This window comes from Galeopterus variegatus, unplaced genomic scaffold, assembly GCF_000696425.1.
Source record: "Galeopterus variegatus unplaced genomic scaffold, G_variegatus-3.0.2 Scaffold998, whole genome shotgun sequence".
NCBI lineage: Eukaryota > Metazoa > Chordata > Mammalia > Dermoptera > Cynocephalidae > Galeopterus > Galeopterus variegatus.
Genome location: NW_007727109.1, coordinates 3,214 through 22,705, shown reverse-complemented (window position 1 = coordinate 22,705; position 19,492 = coordinate 3,214). Strand labels below are relative to the sequence as shown.

The 19,492-nt window shown below is 33.8% G+C and overlaps 1 long non-coding RNA gene across 1 annotated transcript; it reads left to right on the top strand.

Moving 5' to 3' along the window:
* The first annotated feature begins 10,723 nt into the window (after positions 1 to 10,723).
* Positions 10,724 to 14,801, top strand: LOC103591623. The gene is made up of 3 exons (XR_550596.1): positions 10,724 to 10,812; positions 12,129 to 12,207; positions 14,737 to 14,801. It is a non-coding gene; the product is annotated as an uncharacterized LOC103591623 (long non-coding RNA).
* Positions 14,802 to 19,492: the final 4,691 nt, after the last annotated feature.

Here is a 19,492-nt window from a genome sequence, read left to right as displayed (position 1 = left end):
TAAATTTTGAGTATTAGAAGTTCTTTAGGGTACTACAACAAATTTGCTTGATCACTTTTTTATGGTTGGTTCCCCTCTCAATCACTTTTTAGAGTTTCTTCTTCCCTACCATTTTTACGCTTATTTATTTTGTCAAACATGGTGAGCAGAGTTGTTTTATAATCTGTGGCTGGTGATTCTATTATCAGGAGTCTTTGTGGGTCTGTTTCTTTGCTGGTTTTAGCTCAGAGTGGGTTTTTGTTTGTTTGCCATGTGTGTTTGACCGTTTTGTGTTTGTTTACCTTCAAAAATTATTACTAAGGATTTTTTGAGATCTAGGATGAAAAAATATTTTCTCCAAGTAGATTGGTGTTTGCTTTTGTGCGGAGACAAGCTATTCCTGATTTAGCCTGCAAATCCAGGTGCAGTTTGGCCCATAGCCACTTCTTAGAGATTGGTTTTCCCTTCCTTTTTTCCTCCTATTTTTCTCAGCATCAAGGTACCTTCTGGGTTGGTGGAAGCATTATTTCTAGTAATCCTTACTCCCAAGTGTGTGGAGAATCTTCTAACACATTCCTAACTGGGCAGAACTTGGGCTTTTGCTTCTGCCTGCTGGATGGAAAAGGCTTAAAAATGGAAACTCGTGTTCAGTGGCCCGACATAATGTTTTATTAGTGTCAATGGTATTTTGGGATATAATTTTCTAGTAGCTGGACTTTACCTGTATATGTACTATGATTCAAATGAGAATTATCTATTCCTCTATGCTAGCCCAATTTGCTAGTACATTGATACTTCATTGGATGATTTACTGCCTATGTATTTGTTCTACTAAAATGTAGTTATAATAAAATTACCAGGTTATTGGTAGTTTGTTATTGTGGGTGATACTTTTTAATGTTAAATGTATAAGCTTATATACATACATATATGCACACATATGTACATACATACATATATACACACACACAAATAAAAATGATTTTGTATGTTGCTAGTAACAAGTTAACTTCAAAATATTTATTTTGCTCTTCTCCACTTGACAGTTGGGAAAATATGGGAAAAGAGGTTTCCAGAATCTTCTTCTGACTAACTAGGACATGGTCCAAACACTTGGGAACCTCAGATATAAAGGACAGTGGTGGCAGGAGTATATGTAAATTTTGATATGTATGTAGTTTTTTAAAAAGACTTTAAAAACTTTGGCTTGAAAGAGAAATGCTTAGGAAGAAAGTGATAGCTGCGTTCAGATGTTCTAAAGGATATTTTGTACAAGATGAAGTTGATTTTGATATTTCACAATTAGTGAAAGATGCAGATAGACGCTTTCTCTAATTCTCTAGAAAATCCTTACTCATACTTTGGAGACAGTTAATCTGAATAATTGTTCATAGTACATGGTAAACAAGTAAGGAATTTCTGCCTTTTGATATATCTGTTCCAGGGAGGTGGTAGCAGCCACGTAATTCTGATTTAGGAAAATAGACAAATAAGAGGCAAAAATCGGCCATTAGAATATGCAAACTAAAACTTTTTCTACAACTTAGACTGTTCAGTATATTTATGAAAAAAAAGTCTTTATGTGTTACTTTCTAAACAAAGATCATTAAGGATGATCTTTTCTTGGCACTATTCCAAAATGACTGTTTCCAAAGCTGCAAAATTTAGCATGTATCTGTACCTCTGCTGTTGAGGAAGAAAACAAATTTCTCTGTTGCCTTCCTACTTTTCTTCTGCCTTTCTTATCAGTTTCTCTAACACAAAGTGTCAGTGAAACCTTTTGGATTTAGAATTCATATTTCATATGTCTGCTAAGTGTGTAAACCAAAACAACAATAACAAAAATACAGTAATCCTGGACTTACATAGGAATTTGGACATCCTCTTTGTAAAATAAACTGGTAACGTGGTCAGGTTAGATGAGAAGTAAAAAAAAAAAAAAAACTTAATTTCACTTAAGAAGTCCCAGGAAACCATATTTACAGTAACTTAAAAATGAAGGGAATTCAATTATATTAAAGTGGGGACTGTCAGAAATCCAGTTTTTAGGAGCAGGTTTTAAGACTTTGAAAGACACAGTGCATGAAGTTAATTTGGCAATCAAGGTACCTTCTGGGTTGGTGGAAGCATTATTTCTAGTAAAATCTCTTCGAGGGTTTTAAAACCCTTAAGAAATATGAAATCTGGGATTTCAGAGAACTAATTGGAGATACTGAACAGATAGGGCTTTAAAGGTTAAAAAAAAAGAAAGTAAAGTACATGGTTAGACAATTAATGTTCTCTAGAACATTAATCTTTCCTCTGGAAATAACTTCTCTATAAAAATGTTGTTCTGGAGGCAACTCTGTAATTAGGTGATTTTGAGCTGTCTTTTCCTAGCTGTTCCATGACTTAAGACCTTGAACACAGACACCACCCAGCTGGATAGTCGCATTTTCTTTCCTGATTGCTCTCCAGCTAGTCTACGTTGAAAAGTATGTGATTCATAAATCCAGTTAATAAAAAGTTAATTGTAATAGTTGCAGTCCCTGCTTTTGACATTTAACAGATAACATTTCATCTTTGCTATAAAAACAGAACAGAAATATTTGCATATAAGTGTCTGAGTACATTAGATAGAGGAATATATTTCTTGTTTATTCATTCACTTAGCAAACATCTGTTGAGTCATTGCCATGAGCCAGCCACTAATCTAATTGCTAGGAAGGAAGTGATATGGACTCTAACCTCATTTCCTTCAGATAGTTGTTCAAATGTCACCTGTTAGAAAGGACTCCCTGACCATTTCATAAAAACAACCCCACCTTTCACTCTCCCTTTCCGTCTCAGTCTATGTATTGTTCTCCATAGCACTTATCACCATCCCTCATATAACTTATTTCTTGCTTAACATTTTTCTCCCTCAGTTGGAATGTGGAGCAGGAACTTTGTTTATTACTTTTTTCTTAAACCCAGAACAGTTCCTGGCATGTATCATTTGATGAATATATGTGTATAGCACACAGGTCATGACTTCACGAAGCTCCTAGTCTGGTGGAGGATAAAAGTGTAAAATAAATAGGTGCAAAAATAAAGGTATGTATGGTTATTGCAAGATCACGGAACAAGGAATTATTTAACCACCAGGGAAGGGTTCACAGGTAGGGTGTCCATTGGGCTGTTGACAGACAAATAGGATTTTATCAGGAAGAAGGAAAAACCGTATTCCAGAACAGTTTTCAGAGATATTTAGAACTTATGGGCCGAGCCCGCGGCGCACTCAGGAGAGTGCGGCGCTGGGAGCGCAGTGGCGCTCCTACCGCGGGTTCGGATCCTATATAGGGATGACCGGTTCGTTCACAGCGCTCACTGGCTGAGCGCGGTGTGGCGGGTCTCAAAAAGGACAAAAAAAAACCCCCAAAAAAGAGAAGTTATGTTTGGCCAGATTTGTTGGAAGGACTTGGGAATGGATTGTACGTCACCAGATAAGGATGACTTACAAAAGGTTATGCTTTGCTTTTCTGGCTTGAGTGACTGGATAGGTGGAGGTACGATGAATTAAAGGATACTGGAGGGGAAACATATCCCTACCCCATCCCATCCCACTGCTAGGGAAATGAGTTTAGTTTGGGATGAATTGCATTTCTATGCCTGTAGAATGTTCAGTACCTAGTTGAAAGTTTAAGTCTGGAGAGGTGGAGGGTTGAAAGTAGATTTGGGAGTCATCATTGTATATGTTACGATTAATGCTAGGCATAAGTGAAACTCTACACAGAAAGCATGAAGACATACAGGATAAAGGTAGGACCCTAGGGGAGACAACATCTAAGAGATGGTCAGAGAAAGAAGAATCAGAAAGGAAATCTGAGACAAAGTGGTGGAAGAGAACACAACCAGGAGGAGTTGGTGATTTGCTAGTTTAAGAGAGAGTGGAAAACTTGTCATTTGTCATACAGTATTCATTAAGATGGAGACTGAAAAGATACTGTTGAACCAGACCTGACAAATTGGTAAAGTTACTGAGGATGGTTTGAGTACAGTGGACAGGAAGGATGAAGAAAGCAGATATGAGTGCACTGGAACATGAATTAGAACAGTGAATCTCAACAAGGATGGCTGGCGATTTTATCTCCAGGGGACATTTGCTAATGTCCGAGAAACCAAATTAGAGGTAAATGAAGATGAGTATAGATTCTACTTACAAGAAGTATGAAAAGGAAGGGATAAAGATGATGGCGATGGGAAAAGGTAGAAGTTTTGTTGTTAAGTTTGAAAAACTTTTGTGTGTCTGTGAGATTTGCAGAAAAGACTAGAGATTGACTGAAGTTTTACGCATGAGAAGAGATAATTATGGGAGCAAGATCCTGAAGAGAAAGCTGATAATTAAATCCTCACTTGAGACAGGACAAAGGAAGTAAGGATGGGCAAAGAAGAAAAAGATGGATGATGCAGGAGTTGAGATACACTGAAGTAAGAGACGAGGTTATCCAATCAGTGTGAGAAAATCAGAATGGAATAGCAAGTTAAAAAAGGCTGTTAGAAGTTCAAAACAGCAACCTCGAGGAACAGGGATTAAAATACAAGCAAGAGACTTTTCTGAGCAGTGTCAAGAACTTAGCTGAACTTGGAAACTGTAAATCAGTGGTGTTAGGAAGTTTTATTCAGCAGTATTAGCAGGCAAGGAACAAGAACAGAGCAGCCGTATGGTTGGAGTTCTCCATATGCAGAATTCAAACTGAATGCTCTGAAAAGTCAAGGGAGAAGGAAGTTGAGGTTTTTGGTGAGTTTTATTGAAAGATTGATCCATGGGTAATCTCAGTAGGAAAGAAATTTCTGGAGAGAGGCTGACAGTCTTGAAGAATGAAAGGGCTAAAGGGATTGGAAGGTCGTGATGAAGTCGAGGAGCAAGTTTTGGTTAAGGGATTGAAAGGCACTGAAGGCAGAGATGGCAAGATGGTTGCTTGTAGTTAAGAGTACTGTAATACATTTTGCGGGGGGTTGCAGGGAAATTAAAATCTAGCATAACTAGAATAACAAGGTTATGAATCTAGACATGATACATAGTTTGTGAAATTCCTGAAATTTCAGAGAAAAAGTGATACTAACTAAACTTCATGTACTACAGAAGGTAGATCCCAGGACTGTTTTGTTCATTGTAGGATAACCAGCACCTGGCTCATTGTAAGAGCTCAGTAATTACTTGTTGAATGAATAACACCATTTCCACAGTCTTGCCTAGGTAGTTTATAATGCCAGAATATTTTGATTCACGTCTGACACCTAGTGGTAGTGTACTTAAACTGGCATTGAATGTCAGCATTTTCCTTATACTATTTGAGGGAAAAGCACATATCAGGTGTAGTACAATAGCTTCGTTCCTGAAACAAGTCTTGAAGTTGGTTTTGGGCAGTTTTACTATTGGCATTTTCCAGGGCCATAATTTGAGTCAGTCATCAAGTATTTATTGAGCATCTACTATATGCTAGGCACTATTCTGTGTGCTGAAGATTTTCATGTAGGAAACGCTCTCTTGCATATATGAACTCACCAACTCTGAATACATAAGCAGAGCAGTTTCATTGGGAATAGGTAACTTGTGCAGAAACTTAATTTAGGGTTCTATTGTGATTTGTGCATGTGCAACCTTTCTAAATTTATTTCATAGCTTTTGGGGCTGTCATTTCTATGTTATAACATATTGCTTTTCATTCATGTTAAGTAGGTATTTAGGAAGATGAAAGTAAAAGATTGGGCATGTTGTCAGCTTATGTTAGAAACCCACATTGTACGGAATACTGCATACTGTGGAGAACCAGTGAAGGATTTTGTTGTCTTTCGTTTAAGAAAAGGTGAAGTTCTTATCTGTTAGTGATGCATACTGAAGTATTTATGAATGAATTGTCATGATATCTGGGATTTGCTTTAAAATGTTTTAGAAAAAAAAGTGGATGGATTTAAATGAAACAAGATTAACAGATTTTTTGTAATTATTTAAGTTGGTTCATGAGGCTTTATTCTATTGTCTTCTCTACTTTCATGCATGCTGGACATTTTCCACAAAAAGTTAAAAAAAATTAGATGGGTGTGGGTTGGAAGAAAGTTTAGCATGATTAATTTAGAACATGGTCTGATTTTTTTATATTTAACAGATGTTCTTATTTTATTTCATTTGATATTAATTGAATATCAGGTTGAGTACAGAGAGGTAATGTTTTTGTTTAAAATAGATGTGATTGAGACCTAACATGATAATATACTGAAAATATCCAGAGATTATTGGAATTTGGGGTCTAGAGCTAATGATAGTTGTTGTATCTGCAGGTTGGAGACTTGAGAGATGTGATTTTTAAAGTAGTAGCTATTACTCTGGAAATGAGATATCTTGAGTAAAATTTGGGGAATTCCTAGATTTGATAAGCTGGCACATTTCTCTTTACTTAGAGCTTCTGCCCTTACCAAAACAAAAGGCACTAGTAATCTGCCATACTAGTTTTCTTAAATTGGATTCCACTTACTTATCTATCATATAAGATGTGTTTATCATCTATATACGGATTTTTCAGTGTTAGACAATATGTCTCAGGTTCTTAAGATAATTTTGTATTACATTAGTAAATCAAATCCCCAAAAGAAAATTAGAAGCCTGTTTCCTACAACAAAAAATAATCGTTATGAAATATTTCACACAAAATATAGAAAAAAATGTAACTTCCAAATGCTGAAAATAAGTTTGATACAAAGAGAAAGCATACATACCATAGCCTCCAAAGTGCGGATTGGCCCCAGGAAAATGAGCAACACCACCACCTTCTGTCAGGATTTCACTTTCATGGTTTTGCTCTCTAATATACATTCATGCTACGTAATGAATATTCAACTAAGGGGCTGGTTCCCGTTATGTAACATAGTCTTGACATGCTCAGTGGTCTCCTTTAAGGGCATGATCATTTGTCAAATTCTATCACATGCACCAAACATATTCAAGAATATTCTGTGCTCTTTAGCATCTCTAATGGAAGGTCATTCAAAGGATAAATTCCACTTTACTGAGCATGCTTGGCAACTAGGGTTATATAACCCCTTTTTACTGAGCGTGCCCAGACACTAGATTTGCATAAGCCTGCCCCTTGGGGTATCAATTTTCCATTTTTCTATGAAAATAGGAGCAATAAGCAACAGTAACTCTCCTCTAGGGGAGGGCTTAGAGGAGGAGTTTGAGACCTTGGGGAGTGGCTTGAAACCCAGAGTTCTGTCTTATAACCCAAACCCATGGAAACTGAACACCTCCTATCTCAGTAGGGCCCAAGGTCTTAACTACTGCATTATATTGGATACAGAGAATAAAAATTACATCCACCTGGATATTCAGGATTTAGTAACTACTACCTATATGTTATTAATTTTTTTACTCAAGTTATATTTTCTCCAAGTGATCATATTTACTGTAATGTAAAAGTAGGTGCATCCTTTCTGATTTCATGTGTAATATTCAACTTCAAGTAAATTCATATATGCTTTATGTCTTCTTGTTTAAGTCTGCACTAATTATATATTAACTAACATAAAATGGGACTTTTTCTGTACCTGATCACTTTAGACTTTCTCATCATGTAAGATTATTGCCATTTTACTTCCTTTTCTGCAAATAACAAAGATTTGATTACATGTGTGTGCTAAAAAGACATATTTTCCTTTTCTTTTGATAAGGTCAAGGAAATGATACCTGAATAAGGCATTTAGCAGTTCTTTGAAACTATATCCTATATGTTTTCAAAAAATAGAGTAATTATAAAATACAGATATGGAATTGAAAGGGGTTTTTACTAAGAATTGCCAGGGAAGCCTTCTGGCTCTGTTAAATGATCATACAGGGAAGTAAGGAATCACTTTTCCTGGTGAATTATCACAATTCTGGATCAGGCTTTTAGTTTTGCAAATCTAGAAATTTACTTACAAAAACTAAAGACCCAAGAGATTGAATGACACATATTTTATATTTGATACTTTTGATTTCTGGTTCCAGCAGAATTGCAGAGTACATACATTAAAAAGAAGACAAACTTAAAATTATTGGGCAAATGTTTTTAGCTCAAGAGTTAGAGTGAAGAATATGTCATCTGAGGAGAAGTATATTTCTTAGTGAAGCCTGCCTATATTAAAGGGATACTTATGGGAAATTTTTCTGTTGTCTAGAAGGAATTGGGTAGTATATAGGTAATAATAGCAAGTCAGAATTTTGGAGAAGTTCCAGAAAAGAAAGTGAACAAGAATCAAAAGTACAACTCTCAGGAGATATGGTAGTGCTTGCTATAGGATTGGCCTCTATTCCATCTTCACATGTTTTCAGGCATAATGTATTGAAATATTTGTTAGTGGCAAAGTATCTCTGACTTGACAACAACAGTCATTACAAAATTAATATTTCCTTTATAGAAATTAACTCCAAATTATTTTGGACTACCTCTGTTTTGTATAAGTCAAATTTCCTATCAGAATTGTCAGAAGTCACTGCATTGTTACCCAGCCAACTTTTTATTATTTTGTAGAATTCATTAATAGTCATTTAAATTTCATATTTTAAAATATAAGTACAGTATAATCACTTTTGAGACACAGTAGACTAGAAGGCATTAATAAGAAAAAATGATTTGATACAACCAAACATATTGGCTCAAATCTCTAGCCAAGAAAGTAGTTTTCCTTTAATGCCAACTATTGTGAATGTTGGGTTGGCCACAGAGGGATCTAGTCCAATAACCAATTTGATTGGAATTTAGTGTTTACAGTTTAAGTGACTTAAATTGAAAAGAAACATTTCTTCCTTTTAAATTAATTATAAATGGAAGTCACAGAGTATTTTGCCATAAGTGAGACAAAATAAATTTTTATTGAATTGGAGGGGGTTAATTAATTAATTAATTGTAAATGGACTGTCTACCTATATTAAATAAAATGTGAGAAATGAGTTCTTTTCAATTAGACTTGAAGCAGCATGGAGTACTACTTTGAATTCAGATCTGGATTCAAATCCCTGTTCTGCCTCTTTGCAAGTTACCTAGTCTGTTTCCTCCTTAGACATGTGGCAATTTTAGGATCATAATGGCCATCTTGAAGGCTTGTCTAAATTAAACAAAATAATAAATGTCTTCATTCATTGAATAATTATTTATTGAATGCCTGCTCTGTGCCAGGCACAGTGCTAGGTGCTGTGGATATCAGTGTGCATGACCAAATTCCTGCTCTTCATGTTACTGGGAGAGACATACAACTAATATGTAAGCAAATGAGAATGTAATTTTAGGTAGTAACTAATAAGTTCTATGAAGAAAAGTAAAGCCTGAAACATACAGAAAATGTCAAGTGGCAAAGCAAGGATTCAAACCCATGTCTACAGGCTTCTAAAACAAGCAATTTCCACTATAGCCTATTGCTTTTTAAGTAATTGAGTTATCCATTCATTGCTTTAGAGGGCTTCTTTGAGAGTAAATAGGTAAGTCTGTAAAGGCAGGTACGTGTAGATATGCCATTATTAGTAAACTTCTTTTGAGTTGCCTTTGTACATACACCATTATAAAAACTCAATTTTATGTGGCAATAATATGAATTCTTTATATTTTACACTCAATTGTTTTCTGCCCGGTATTGCTATTTAATGAGTATTAGTATATTATTCCACACATGTGTATGCCTTATTTTCTCAGTAATATTCTGCTTTAAAAGTCAGGACTGTGTCTTGTACTTCAGTCGTTCTCAAACTTGAGTGCATCACAATCACCACAGATTTGGTAGATCTGGGGTGGGGTCCACAAATTTGCATTTCTAACACATTCCTAGGTGCTACTGATGCTGCTGCTCTGGGGACCACACTTTGAGAACTACTGTTTACCTTTTTGTCTCCCCACAGTACTTATTGTTGTATTTATCACCTAGCTTAAATGTCCTCTTATCTGTGACTCTTTCCTTGACATCTATTTTACTGAAACTGTTAGTTGTTCTCCAAGTTAAGTGCATATTTAGGATCACCTGGTAACTTAACTTGCTGATAAGGCAGATTTCTGGTCTTTCTCCAAAACATTCATTTTTAGCAAGCACCTTAGATGTTAATGCAGATGATCCATGGACAATTTGTGAAGTATTGACTTGCAGAGTTGATCATGTCTACTCATGATGTACAAATACATGACAGTACAGTATAAACAGTCCTGGCTGTATTGTATTTGTCTCTGATTGCTTTTTATACCATATTGTCATTATTTGTATGTCTTTCCCCTACCAGAGTCCCTGAAGGAAAAGGAATCTTATTCATCCTTATATCTAAATGCCTAGTACAATACAGAATTAAAAAGTGGAAGAGTGAGCACGACCAGTGAAATAAGTTTTAGCTATGTGACCTTGGATAACTTATTTAATCTAAGCCTAAGTTTCCTTTTTTTTTGCAATGGTGGTAGTAATGCTTGCTATGAAAATTAGCTCTAAGATATGTATGGTAGTTAGGGTAGTAACTGACAATACAGAACGTACCCAGTAAATGGAAACCATTACAGTGCTGTGCATGTTGTTGTGTTATGGAAGAAGCAAAATAAATGTTTGAATTGATAAGAACCTCTACATTGTGATTTCAGCATCTAAATTCAGGATATATGTTTAACCCTTCATTAAAATCTTTGCTCAGCTGGTTCAATTAAATATTATTTTATATTTTGGTATTTTAATAAAATATTGTGAAGTAAAATCATGCCTTGGGCTTTTTCTCTCCCACAGGAAAACAAAGAAACCGCTTGGAACCAATGGATACCATATTTGTTAAACAAGTTAAAGAAGGAGGACCTGCTTTTGAAGCTGGATTGTGCACAGGTGCTGATATTCTTTAAACAATACCTTTTAATTTCGTTTTCACTTCATTTCTTCCTTCCTCCACATTTAGTATTCCTTATTTTTTCTGTCTGTATGCATCTCCCTTTTTCTCCACGTCTGTTATTACTATGTTTGATACCTTGTTATTTACATGTTTCTTGATACCTAAATGGATGAGTTTGCATGGAAATAACAACATAAATTGACAAATTGTGGGCACATTTAGTTACCACACAAATGAACAGACTTTTGGAAGTTCTTTTAAAGTACTTATTTCGCATTTGTTAAATTTTGACAAAGGATTACAAAATAGCAAAATGATGAAGGTATTTATTCAGCATAATTGAAATACTCTTCTTGGATCTCCAAGTTCTGGAAGTCCCTGATCTGTCCGAGGTGAGTTAACTTGACACAAAAAGGGTGGCTTTGAATAAAATGTATTTTCAGCTACAAATATTGTAAGTAGTGAGTATCATTGTTAAGATTTATTAGGATATACTGTTAATGTATTACCTACCATAATTAATGATCTTTTTCATTATACTTAAAGTAAGCCTGATTTCAATATCGTTAATATGTATAATATGTAGATTAGCATACATATTGGATTCCATTACATAGAATGTATTATCCATCATATTCTAAACCTCACAAGATTGGAAAGACGGGGTGGAGATGCTGTCATAAGCACTCAAAAAGTACATTTTTTTTCAATTTTCCTTTCTGTCCTCTCTCTCCTGTTCTTTCTCTTTTTTCCCGCTTTCTACTATGAGTTTTTCTGAATAATCCAATGTTCATTTCCCCATTAAAATGAAAAACAAGTTAATATGTATAATGTCAAAAGTATGTGTATACCCATATTTAAGTTTTATAGTACAGACTAATCAGTAAACCAAATAGATTGAGAGAATACTGCAAGAAAATCAGCTAGGCTAAAATTAGAGCACACTGAGGAAATAGAAGCAATCAATATTTTAAGCCTGTTGAATAATGTTCTCTCTCAGAAATGACAGGGTAAATGGAGGAATAACCAGTAATTCTAGGACTCAATAGCAAATAATATAGCTATGATCATCTGGTGACTATACCTATTGAGGTTTCTAAATTTATTAGTGACGGAAACTTATTTAGAGTGTGGCAGTATTTCATAAGAAGCTGGATATATCAAAATTTACTTTATTTTTTAAAAAGGTACTTTAAAAAATAATAACAAGTAGATATTAAACATAAGGACACCACTCAAGAAATATTTCAAAAGTATTTAAAAGTGACTTTCTTTATGACTTCCTCATGTGTTTTTTTACTCCTCTTTGAAGGTGACCGAATTATAAAAGTGAATGGAGAAAGTGTTATTGGAAAGACCTATTCCCAAGTAATTGCTTTAATTCAGAACAGGTAAGATTCTCGAAACATGATTAATTTTGGCCAAAGATGGGTTTTATAAATCAATAGAGCAAGTAGATTCAATAGAATCCTATATTTCTGTAAGGAATTGGGGTGATGTGGAGATGTGGAACTTTCCCCTTACAGTGGATAATGTGTTTGAGAGGTTCCAAGAACCAATTACCTGAGGATAGTTTAGTTGGTGGCTTTGCTTTGGCAAATTTATCAGAGTTGTGATTAAAATTCTTTAGAGTCTGAGAGGCACACATTTTAGATTTACTGTTAAGTTTCACTCTTTTATTTGAAGTGACAAATGTATAATTTGTTTATAATAAATATATAGATAAATGCGTACATAGTTTATTTGAAAACCTTTTACTAAGATATGTTACTTTTAAGTATCTTATTGAATAATCTTCTTGGCCTAAATTCATTCATTTGTTTTAATTAAGAGAGCGAGACATTCCCATTTAATCCATTTGTCTGCCTACATTCTACAGAATGATAGAATTTTGAGCTGTAAAGGTAAATACATATTCATAGAGTGACTATCTATGGCATCTCGAAGATAATTTAGTCCTATTCTCTTTTTTCACTCAACAAACCTAGAAAAAATTTTAAAATTACAAATAAAGAAATCAAAAGCCTAAAAGGCTTACAATGTTGAATTTCTGTCAAGACTGAGCCATAAATTTGGGTCTGATTTCCAGACCATTACTCTATTGTAAGAGGTTCTTTCCAAATTCAACGACAGTAACTTTTGGATTACCTGATAGTTTCTGTAAGCCACATGCACCTGTCTATTATTCAGTTAAAGTTTTTTATTTTTTGAAGATTTTTATTAAGCACCTCTAACCATACCTAAAGCAGTTTATGCTATAATTTAAATTATTTACACTAATGCCCTAATACATTGTCATTTTTTACAGTTAAATGATGTGACCGTGATTAATTAATCTCAAAGTAGTCTCTTTAATTTTTTAATATTTAATAAAATTCTTAGAGAAAACAACTCTTAAATTTTGCTTCTAATGGTGGTGATGAATTTAAAGCCTCTCCAAGAGCCAGCGGGAGATCTACCCAAATTTTCTTTTTCTCAGAATAATTTAGATCATCATAAATATGCCAATATATTGTCAGCCTATAATTTAAGGATTTTTCATGTATTTGTTAATGTCTCTTCTTTAAAAATATTATTTTTCCAAGTAACCACAGCTTAATCTTTGTTTCCTTCAAAATCCACATTAATTCTTCTATTACTGGTGCAGTTCATTTTTCAGAGTAATAACACTTTTGAAATGACAGTTTTAATTTTTCAACCAATAAAAGCTATTTGAAAGTTAGAGAAATACTGCTTTTTCATGATCTTATTTTCTTTTAAAAAACTGTGTTCCTTTTATCTGCAGTTGGTAGCAAATGGATAATGCAGCACAAAGCCATTGAGATTCTGCAGTGTATTAATGTAAAAATGTATCCTTGCAGAAGAATTTATCTAAACATCAGTATGTATTTTCTACCAACTCTAAATATTGAAGTACAAGTACCTACATATTTTACTAGCTACATTTATTTGAACCTGTGGTTCTCATTAATTTACCATTCTCTCAGCATATATGAACCTGCAAGTAATGATTCAAATCTGTTGAAAAGAGACACCAGTAAATTATTAGATTTTGTTGTTTTTCGGTTACTGTTTGATTGCTTTTTAATATTTTTATTGTATTGGGGGGAAAATCTATTTGATATTGTTAGATTAACTTATTGAAGCACTTGGTGGAGATTAGCACCACTATCCTTGCTATATATAAATGTAATTCCAGATCATAGGATTCAGTTTAATTTATTCCTTTGAACTTTTTTAAACCTAGAGAAACTTCTCTATCATTTTAAACAGGAAATGTACAGTGCCAAAATAGAGTAAGACTTTGAGCTATTCCAGTAAAGGCTCTAAAATTAAATCATAGAGAAGAAAATAAACAGTTCAGATGCTATATAATTTTTTTAAATGACTCATTTCAATATTTGTATGGTGAACTGATTTCTTTCACCTTTGAGGACAGGAGGGAATATTTCAAAATTAGGATGTTTAATATTGCTTAAAATGTTGACTTTGAGGTTTCTTTGGTTGCTTTTTGTTAATTAACTTGATAAACAATATGTGATAGAAATCTGTACTTTGTTTTTTAACTTGAATAAAACAATAAATAATCGTATGCTGATATTGTTATGAATTTTGTTCTGGGAGTATTTAATAGAAGTATAACATACTTTTTGTTTCTAAGTTAGAGACATTATAAAGAAGACTTGACTGATTATGAATAGTACAAACATGTGGCAGGGTGCCGTCTTTTGTACATATTTAACTTATATATATAAAAGTGACTTTTCATTTTAATGATTTGATTTTGAAAAGTAAAAATTTAAGAAAACTGAAATTAAACTCTTAATTTTAAAAATACTTGAGAGTTAACTATTTTTCCTTTAAGTCTTCTTTATACACTTCTGTCTCCCCTAAAATAGTATGTATATTTTCAATTTCAGTGATACGACATTGGAACTTAGTGTTATGCCAAAAGATGAAGACATTCTCCAAGTGGTAAGTTTTATTTATTTAAATATGAATTGTTTTATCATCATGAATGTTAATAACATATTTTTGAGATGGAGGTGAATTGAATCAAAAAATATTTCTAGGAAAAAAAAAACCCTCTGGTTCATTTAGCAGAATCTGGAATTCTCTACGTTTTACAAAAAACAAAAACACCATTATCAAGGGTTTTTTTTGCAATTAAGTGATATAGGAATGCTTTATTAATTCCTCAGTGAACACTTAATGTTGTCACTTAGGATGAGATTCCTGAAGAGTTTGCCCCAGTGTTGCATTCTAGATAGTCCTTTGACCAAAAGCCAAAGCTCACAGTGAAAGTGCACATCCGCAGGAATTAGAATCTTTTTCTATTTTTTAATGAGGACAGAAATTTTATGAAAGCCATTTTCTAATTTTGCAATAAACGTTACTGTTTATAAATAGACAAACCAAGCAGTTTTCTTAACAGTATCAATTAATTGCATTAGAAGTAACATTTACAATGAATGGAGTCTGTGACTTTATGGACATATAATATGTTAGGGTCTTGTAGAGGAAATGAAACTATATATGGAGTTGAAAACTTTAGCATTTAGTCTAAAATATTTTTCTGACTTTTAGAAAGATATATTGAATGGGATTAAGCTCCTTTATTAAGCTGAAATACTGCTGAAAGTAAAAAAAGATGGTAAAAATATAAATTGCTTTCAAGAAAATAATACTTTCCTACAGCTGACTTTGCAATTCAGTAGAATAAAATAGAATGAGCAAAATCCTTTAAGTAACACACTGAAAGCTAATAGGAAATGGCAGTGGCCAAGGAAGCATTTTTTAAAAATGCCTTTTAGTGTAAATACTTAGGAAAAAAAATAGTTAGACTTAAAGAAAAACAGGGAGCTTATGGAATCTTTGTGGTGGGAATGGAAATGGTAGAGTAATGTTTCTTATTGGTAAGGCATTAGTTTGAACTTAGCTCAACAAAGGTCCTAAATAGTCTTCTGTAAACATTTTTTATAAAAATGTCACTAAAGCTGATCCTAATGATTCATCTTATTCACTGGCATGTAAAATATGATTAACTGAAATCCATGGAAATCAACCCAGTGTTTTCAAGGTATGTTGACTTTATTTAGGAATGGCTTATTACTGATAACAGATTTCCCTTCTTAAGTACACAGTTCTATTGGGCAGGTTTAACAAGAAAGGTGCAGCTATCTGCAGTCATTTTCCTAGGCATATAGAGGTATTTGCAGACTTCCTACCTTGGAAACTCAGCATAGTGATAGAGTAGCAGACATAACCATTGAAACCAATGGCTATGAAAGTAACTAGACTAGAAATAAATAGGGGATTCTCCTCTAGTGCTCCTCTTATACAAAGTACAAGATGATGATGTATAAGTGGTAGTGAAAGCTCTACCTTAATTTGTCCTTGCAATCTGAAGACTCAAAAACAGAATCAACTTTCAAAACTGAACTGTCTTCTGATCTTCAGTAGACTCTTTCCTTGCCAAGATGAAGGTACAGGTTGGATGCCATTTAGAACACCGCTCACTTCACAGAATGGCAGGCACTGTACTCGGTTTCCAAGGAAGGAATAAATGCAGAATTGCCATCATAGCCTTCTGTGTGGTTGATGAAGAGCAGCAAAACACTTAATGCTATGTAAGGAATAATTTTCTAATGATATGATCAGTGAAAAATTAGGTTAGTTAGTCTGTCTTGTTATATTTTATTTAAGATGAGCAAATTTTAAATAAAGGTAGAGTTGGCTGGTTAGCTCAGCTGATTAGAGCATGGTGTTATAACACCAAGGTCAAGGGCTCGGATCCCTGTACTGGCCAACCACCAAATAAATAAATAAATAATAAAATAATAAAATAAAGGTAAAATACCAAGTGTTGCAAACACAGGGAAAAGTTAGTTCAGTAGATGATGTGAACACACAGATCTTCAAGGCGTATCCCTAAAGTGTTCTGGTAACTGTAACATAAAATTTCTTTTTAAAACACGTTATTTGAATTATTTTACCCTGGAGAAATTTAAAAGCACATGCCTTTAATGATAAAAGTAAACCCTACTTATAAACCTAGCCTTAATTCACATTTGAATGTACTGTAATTCCGTAGGAAATCAAAGGAGTATATATAATTAATACATGATATGCATTGTTCTGTAAAGGACATCAGGATATGGCAAACTTTTTCCTATATAAATTGTTTTTCATTGTAATGTCTACAAGTATCATTTTTTAAAGTTATTGTAAAACTCAAAGAGAATCTGGGATTAAAAAAACCCTATGCGGAAGTACTTTTCTCTCTAAAACAGACTCTAGAACTAAAATGTTCTATGAGGGATCTTTAGAAGTTATGCTGATCTTAAATCTGTTACCCAAAATATATGCTTTTAAGGATATATTTGTCCCTGTGAGGTTAAATATTCACTGTAAAAAAAAAAAAAAAGAGTAACCTGAACATTTTTATAGCAGCTGTAAAAATTATTTGCCCCTGGGAAAGCCTCTTGCAGTTTGTATGTGTTTGCTTTGACAACAGCAGGATTGGGTAGTCCATGGAGTTTTTGTTTGCTGAAGTGATATATAGACAATTGTTCTAGAAGTGCTCAGCTCACCTTTGATAGGTGACATAGAAAATTGAATTTTGGCTTAAAACTCATGTAAGGACAGTTATATAATAATAGATTTCATAATTTATGGATGATGATGATATAATGTTGAAAAGCATGAAGTAAAATAAAGAATCATTACTTTTTAAATTATCTTTGTAAGAGTACTCCTGTGCTTGGCAATGTCCCCCCTTTTTTTTGCACTGGCTGGTGTAGGAATTAAACCCTTGACCTTGGTGCTATAACACTGAGCTCTAACCAACTGAGCTAACCAGCCAGCCAACTCAACCTCATTTTTTAAAACAACATGTATTTTTTAGATTAACAGCATGAATAGCATTACATTCATTTTTGTCATTATGACAATATTTTATATTTTTGACTGTGACATCTTAGGTTCATATTATTAAGGTGTTATTACAAAATAAAAAGCGTTTCTTGTTTCATTAAAAAAAAGATTTTGTTTTTCTATCAAATGTTGACTGCTTGAATTAAATAATCACCACCCATCAAGTCACCTAAACAATGATGTTGACTGTCTCAGTCCATTTGGGCTGCTGTAACAAAATATCTTAAGCTGGGTAGCTTGTAAAAAGAAATTTATTTCTTGTATTTTGGAGGCTTAGAAGTCCAAGATAAAGGCTCAGGTAGATTTAGTGTCTGGTGAGGGTCCATTTCCTCATAGATGGCACGTTCTTGCTCTGTCTTCACTTGGTGGATGGGCCAAGGCAGCTCTCTGGGGCCTCTTTTTTAAGGTTTCAACACATGAATTTATGGGGCACACAGACATTTCAGGCCATAGCACTGACTGAAGAAAATACTTCCATGAATGTAATAGTGATAGGAAAATTAGATGTGGGCATTCTTCTTGGCACATGACCCAGGATGTTTTGTTAAGCATTTGGTTCGGTGGACTCAAAATTAAATTTTGAGTTAATCAGTTCACATAGCTCTAGAGATTTGGGGGTATGTTTAAAGTTTGGCCAGTGCATTTTGAGTCTACTTTTTGCTTGTCTAGTGTAACAGGGAAGAAAACAGTGGTACTAGGATTTGAACTCAGGAAGTTCTGAGACTAAAGCCTGTACTCTAAACCACAGTCCCATACTGCCATTGAGTAGAGATGAGGAGTTTAAGTGGCTTACCGTGAATCACACTGCTAGTTAGTGTAAGTAACTCACATCTCTGGGCTCTGAGTTCAGTGCTCTATTTACTGCTCAATGGATATGTGATATCAGTTGAAAAATGTTATTTAGCCAAAGTTTTTCTTTAGGTTTATTAGTTACTTTTAAAACAGTCATTTCATATGCTCTATAATCAATATAATACTCTATTTAAAATTAAGCATCCATTTGTCAGGTTTAGGTCAAGGTGGTCCTTCCTACAGTAAGAGAAGGAAGGAAGTATAGGAATTCTGGAGGTTCGTTTCATATTTTTCAAGTTCCTGGCAGTTACTTTGTTCTTTTTTAACAATGCATTTTTGAATAACTATAAGAATAGTGCCCTGCTTGTTGAAAAAATTTCAAATAATGTAGAAAGGTATAAAAAAATAAAAGTCCTTCCACATCTGCACCATCCCCTACTCCCACATCCCACTGTGGCATGGTTGGCATGTATTTCACTGTACAGACATACATGTAGTTATTCTTGCTTTATCAAGGTAATCTCATTAAGTTAACAAGTAAACCTGTTAAAGATGAACTAGTAGGCAGGCATTTTAATCCTACCAGCTTATTTATTCTGTAGGTTTTTTTGTTATGCTGGGTTTTTTTTTTTTTTATTTGTTTGTTTGTTTCTTTTACCATTTAATAGGCAGTATAATAAGTATAGTAATCGTGATTTTGACATAACTGTTTTTGTAAAAACTGTACCGAAAGATTATTTAAGGATTATTTAGTTACTGTTAGGTACTGCACGTATAATCAAGATTCAGACTGTTAATATTACATTTTAATTAATATGCTCTTTACAGTTTTAATTCCAAACAAAGGATTCTGAGGGTCATCTTTCTTTCTTATCCCTCTCCCACTCCCATCTTTTATTTTTGTTTTAAGAGTTTTTTGGTTCTAATAGGCATTATAGGGCTGTTACT